Source organism: Electrophorus electricus, unplaced genomic scaffold, assembly GCF_041902795.1.
Source record: "Electrophorus electricus isolate QZ-2024a unplaced genomic scaffold, ASM4190279v1 Scaffold36, whole genome shotgun sequence".
Lineage (NCBI taxonomy): Eukaryota > Metazoa > Chordata > Actinopteri > Gymnotiformes > Gymnotidae > Electrophorus > Electrophorus electricus.
Genome location: NW_027658649.1, coordinates 892366 through 898687, shown reverse-complemented (window position 1 = coordinate 898687; position 6322 = coordinate 892366). Strand labels below are relative to the sequence as shown.

Below are 6322 nucleotides of genomic sequence, written 5' to 3'. Positions count from 1 at the left end.
GGAATAAAATAAAGTCACATGTCTGGTTACTGATGGCACATCTAATATGATTGCCTGTGGAAATAGCTGAAGCTGCCTCATGCGCTTCAAAAAAAAAGAAACTGAGGTTGAAACAAGGTGTTGGAGCGATTAGTAGAACTCAGGGAGCCTGTGGGGGCAGATTTGGCGGGTTTACAAACTGATATTCCTGCGCTGATCTCTGATGTGTACAGTAATGTATGTGGGTGCCGGTCTATACTGTATTCTTTTCACAAGGCAACTGTGGAGCTGTCAGACCTCAGTGGCAGGCATAATCATATCCCAACACATTTCAGACTAAAGGATTTGAACTCCCTGGCACTGCCAGACACCTAACTGGCTATAATTTGATGGGGAGGATGCAGGTTGTCTGCATGCCTCTGGAATTGCTTCTTTGACCTATTCACACAGCGATCGAGAGCCTTACACTAATGCCAGAGTCCCTCTGATTTCATACTTTTCTCTGCATTGTCCAAGATTTGTAAACAAGCACAAATCCATGGGTAAAGTTTTGTAATCAAGAACACACTCTCATGTACTTGGAACATGTCTTGGCAGATTGTGATTTACAAGCAATGTTATAAGCAACACAAGTTCAAACAGGTGGTTTGTTGACAAGGGGTCATTCATCAAACAAAACCCACATGGCCCATATGGGGATCGAACCCATGACCTTGGCGTTATTAGCACCACGCTCTGACCAACTGAGCTAATCGGCCTTTCTCCGTTCGTTTCACAGTTTTTGGTGCAGCACTGAAGGGAACCTTTCCATGAAATTGTAGAATTGGTGTCAACAAGATTACGGCCACTTTTTCGACCGAGCATAGGTGAAAGTTGACACTTATTGTTCCCTCTGACAAATGGTTATTCTGCAGCCAACTTTTGAATTAAACTTCAAAAGCAAATGTGGAGAAGCTTTTGTTAAAGAGCAATTCAGTGCAGTTGTACACAGTGACGAAATCATCAATTGCAAAGTCCACTGAGCTTTATTGCTGTGAGTTACATAGTGCTGTCTATTACACCATGAAATCTGCCATAACAACAAAAATGTAATGTCTGATTCTGTGAGCCAAGGAATATAAACCTTTTAGGGACATATTTAAAATATCAGATTTTCTGCCTGAGCACAGAGTAGGCATTTTTTTCTAGCTTTAACCATACGTCCTCTTTCTTTGGAAATCTGTGTCATTGCTGCATGAATAAGCAGAAAGATTTTGAGCAATTTTTTGTCTGGGTCTAAGGGGCAATTTATTCAAACCAAAAGATGCTATTTTAGCTAGTTTGTCAAATGAACATGTCAAACCTACAGAGACAATGTGTCTAGCTACAGAGCTCTGCAAGGTTTAATTCTTGGAAGTATTTGAAGCCATAGAAAGTTATTCTGTAAGCATTGCTTAACTCAATAAAAAGAGACAGTTAGAGCCAATGGCTGCCAGATCTAACATAGCTCACATTTTATAGTGTTTGCATAGCATATCAGAATCTGCAAGAACTATTCCTGTCATTTCAGGAATAAGCTTTTTTGACTTCACAGCTAGATGAAATATTTAGGGTGGATGCAGGATTTGGTATGATCTCCTAGAGAATTGCCATTCCACTGTGTCTTCAGCTTTTGTCCGATCTGCAAACAAGTCCCACTCTAGGAGAACTAGGTCAAGTGGTAGAGTGCTCTTTTAGTATGTGAGTGTTAGTGGGATTGATGCTCACATTCTCAAGTCTAGAATTTGTAGTTTTTTTCTATGATGAAATCCTTTCTGATAGCAAATGTTTTCGGGACCTGCTAATACGCTTATGCCATGCACACATTACGTGACTTTTGAAGTTTTCAAATTGATGTATGGCTCACACTGCACAACTGTATGTCTTGGAATCTGGAAAGCTTAATTTGTGGTATCTCAGTGGCAGACATAATCAGTGATAAACCACTGATATGTCAACTGGTCTTAACACAGACAGATTTAACTTACTCTGTTGAGACTGTGTCTAACTTAAACCTTTCCTTCAAATAGAAGAGATCCTTGTTGCAGAGGTAATGTTTTTACCTTTATATGGTTTTCCCACTCATAGTCATGCAACACACAAATGCAAACCTCTCACAGACTGTCTCACACACATCCAGTTATTCATCTGAACACATGATGTTTCTGCCTCTGTACCGCTGTTAGTTATGCAATGGTTCCTCAATACTAGCACTAACTGAACAGGGTTCTGTATAAATATGATCTTTATAACAGCTGCCATAACAGCAAAAATGTAATGTCTGATTCTGTGAGCCAAGGAATTATTATTGATATTGTGAATATTTAATAACCTCCAATGCCAGCAAATTAAATTTCACAATATTGTGAAAATTGTAAAGGATACTTTATTCATGTCCTCATTGCTAAAGATTGTATCGCTTTATCACAGCGATACGCTAGTTAGCTAGCTAACAGTTGAGGTCAGCGAGTGTCAAACTCGGGGCTATAAACCATTCCTTGTGGAACCATTTCATTGTTCAGCTTTCAACTTTGATCGTTTAGGTGCTGGTAGTTTGTTAGCTAGCTAACTGTTCAGCAATAGAAAACCTACTTTTGTATGATTTAGAGACCCAAATTCACAAACCTGTGGGTTTTCAAATGTATCGTTCTCTCTAAATAAGCAAAATGAGTTAAGCCATTACTACAGCTATCGGACTGTTTGAACTACAATATTCGACTGTTCATTTATTGTTAATTAGATTAAATTAACTTTCATAAACATTCTGTATTAATAGAATGTAGTTTGTAATGACTGATTAACTGTGTATATTCAACATGAAGCTATTCATATAACGTTTCAAGTTTGGTTTATTTGTAACATACATTTATTTGCCACTTTCATTTTTAGGCTGTAAAATGAAAGCTCCTTGCTCACAATCATTGCTATAGTTTGATCAAATTCATTTATATATATAAACTCCCTATTCAATGGGAAGAAACCAGTTCATGTCATTGTGAATTGCTGGTTCTGTAATCAAAACACTGAGGTTCCATATGAGAACAGAAACTGCTGAGACTGTCCATTCTGTGTGCAGTACAATGGCTTCTAAGAGGTATTGCTGTATTTGAGACATGGTGAGGACATATTTTAGTGAAAGTCTTCCAATGATGCACCCTTACCTGAACCATTTTATGCTGTTGCTGCTGTTAAAAAATGCAGAATGGTGATTATAACGAACCGATCCTTGCACAATATATGGAGCACCTCAACCATGGGGTATCAGCTGGTGTCCCTGTGCTTGATGCATCCAAGACTCAACCAGACACTGAAGATCAAGCAGCTGGCTTCCTTCACTCCCAGAGAGGAAGTAGGTTTTCCATTTGAACTGTTGCCTTCTTAGTTAAGACGTATGCATTGTTGATTGCAGTGCCAGAGCTGTGAAACTGTGCAAGGTAATGCATGTCCAGTGCTGGACTTGGGCAAAGATTGTGAGTGGGTCTTCAAGGGCAAACAGGATCTGATGGCCCACATGTAGTTTGATATTATTCCTAAATAACTAAGTTTACATGGCTATTTGAAAGAAGCTGATCATGTAAGCAGCAAAGACAGAATATCATTCTCTGACTAAGGATTTAGTTGACTCATGTTTAACCCAACTAAACTGTGGTCCTGGCTGATTTTAGTTGGACTATTGAGCCACTGACTCATGCACAGAGTTTTCTGAGTATTTTGCAGTTTCTTACTGTACTGAGTTCTTACTGAGTATAACATCAACTTTGATACATTTGTTTTCTTTTCACCGAACAAAGCCTTCAACTTTGACTGTGGTGACATGAAATCCAGATGTGCAGAGTGTTTTTTCAGTAATGCATCTTTTGCCCGTGCATTTTGATTGCAGTGTTAGGAGGTCATAACTGCTGATCAGAACTTTGGACAAGAGGGCTTATCCTCATGGCTCTCTGACTTTCATGTACAACAACAAACAATATTTTCTTATTTATTTTTTTCCAGTTGTAACAAACCGTTCTGCTGTTTTTTAACTTCTGTCAAATTTTTAATGGTTGTACAGGACAATTACGATGGAAATTGAGGTGTACAAGTGCCACCTTGAACAGACCTACGAGTTGTGCGGGCCTGTCAGACAGCTAAGCAGTATGACATCCAGCACCAGAACCGACAGCTGCGGGCCCTGCTTTTCAACCACCAGCTCAGATGCAGCCAAGATGCAGACAAAGAATTCATTAAGGTGAGTATTATTGTCAATGGTTGTCTTAGAATGGTGCTAAAGTGCTTAAGATAGTTTTTGGCGATTCTATAGCCAAGAATTCTGAAGATCACATCTAGCTGCATTCCTGTTGGGTGTGAATGACAGTTGCTCCTTCCCAGTTGATACAAAGTGACGATAGAAAAAAAGGCGTACACGGAACTGGTAGTGAACACTGTCCTTCAAGTGCATATAAGTGCATACAGTGTTTGAGCCTGCAATCCAGTTCATTACCCTGTCCAACAGGCTCCCAGGTTCCCCTCCACATCTTCTTTGTCAGAGATAAAAATTGATATAAAAAAATGGATACTTGAATACTTTTGGTTACTTTTTTGTTCCTGGCTACCATGCTTTTTAAAGCATTGATTATTTCAAACATTGATTTATCTAAGATAAGCAAAGACCTGTTCTCTCTTGTTGCATTTTGTGGGGTTTTTTTTGTTTTTTTTGTTTTGTTTTCTTTCCAAATGAAGCTGTTGTTTTCATTTTTGGTGGGTTTCATACTATCCACACCAGCTTCCAGGTTTCTGTCCTTTTACATACCAAGCAATCAGCTTCCTTTCTCTTTGCTACAGAGCACCTCTTTTCTGTCCACACCTGCTTGGCTGGTAGCTCTCAGAAGCCTTGCCTTCCTCACCTGTGCTTTTCTGGTTGCGCTGGCCATATGTGGGTCTGGATGTGACTCTGGAGACACATCCTCTCTCCACAACAGCCCGCACACTCTCAGCGGGGGAATCATCCCACCCAAAGAAGCCCACCAAAGTGACACTGAAGCCAAAGCAAAGAGCATCACCAAAACTATGCAAATGTGGAATGACCTGGTGGGTATTCTGCCAGAGAGAGGCAATAGAGAATATCAAGCTGATCTGGTAGTCTGGAAGCAACCACCAGATGGCTGTTGCTTCTGTTGCCCTTTTGACTTCCATCAACATCTACTCAGGCAGTAAAAAGAAATGGTGTACTGGGAGGTAGTAAATCTTGCTAATCAGTACTTGTTTTTGGCCTGTGAAAATACAAACAAACAATACACATATTCAAACACTTCTGAACTACAATTGCTTATCAGGATTTACACAGGCTTATGTTCTTAATAGCACTTTGCTTACAACTTCATCAAAGCGGTTTTGTTCTACAGTATGTGAAAAGTCTACTTTCCCACACAGTTCACATGAGTCTTGATTCGTCCTGCTGGTTCTTCATGTCTGTGAATGTGAAAAATCTAACTTTTTTGCTTGGCTTCAAGCAGTGATCCTTTGATTGTATCATTCATGATTCATTTAGGATTACAACCAAGTGGTTCAATATCCAGCTAGAGGTGTACTCAAGTGAGGTAATAAAATGAAATTATTAATGTAATAATATGATGGCAGGAATTGTAAAAGACCAAATTAGGCTTCAGAAGTAAGCAGGAAGTGAGAATGACCAAATATGGCCTCTGTGGCAAGTCCAGGATTGAGGCCAGGATACCACCTAAAGATACAATTTAAAAAAAAAATGGTTTTGTAACTTGATGAAAATGTATAAATATTGAACCCACCTGAGACTGTTAGACATTCTGTGGTCAATACCTCGTCTGTATGCAACATTGAGCTCAGAATAAAGATGGCACCGGCTATTCCCTTCAATTCATTACTTTATTTTCTATTTAAAGTGTACTTGAGAAAAGGACTGGAATGTGGGAAAAATCTAGGAACCACACAAGAATGTCTGGAGATAAAAATTCAAGGCTGCATAGCCATACCTTAATGTGAGAGATCCTCCATTTCAGAGTCTGCTGTGTGAGAGTCCTGTGCCTTTTTTCTCTAGCTTGGAATAGGACTGTTGCTTCTGCTTCTTAAGGTTTTCAATCAACAAGGACGGTGGCTCCACCTGCAATGAACCATGAGCTTGTTATATTGAACTGCACAAGACAGTAAATTAACTCTTGTATTCATTCTGTATGAAGTGCGCCTCACTTGAGATGTCAGCCAAAGTTTAGCAGTAAATATGGTTATCTGCAGTTAAGTGTGTTGCTATTGATAGACATCTTCAGCTAAAAATAAGTCTTCCTTGACCCTAATCCACCAAGCCCAGATACAA

The 6322-nt window shown here is 39.4% G+C and overlaps 1 non-coding gene across 1 annotated transcript; it reads right to left on the bottom strand.

Moving 5' to 3' along the window:
* Positions 1–663: 663 nt before the first annotated feature.
* Positions 664–737, bottom strand: trnai-aau (transfer RNA isoleucine (anticodon AAU)). Its single transcript has one exon. It is a non-coding gene; the product is annotated as a tRNA-Ile (tRNA).
* Positions 738–6322: the final 5585 nt, after the last annotated feature.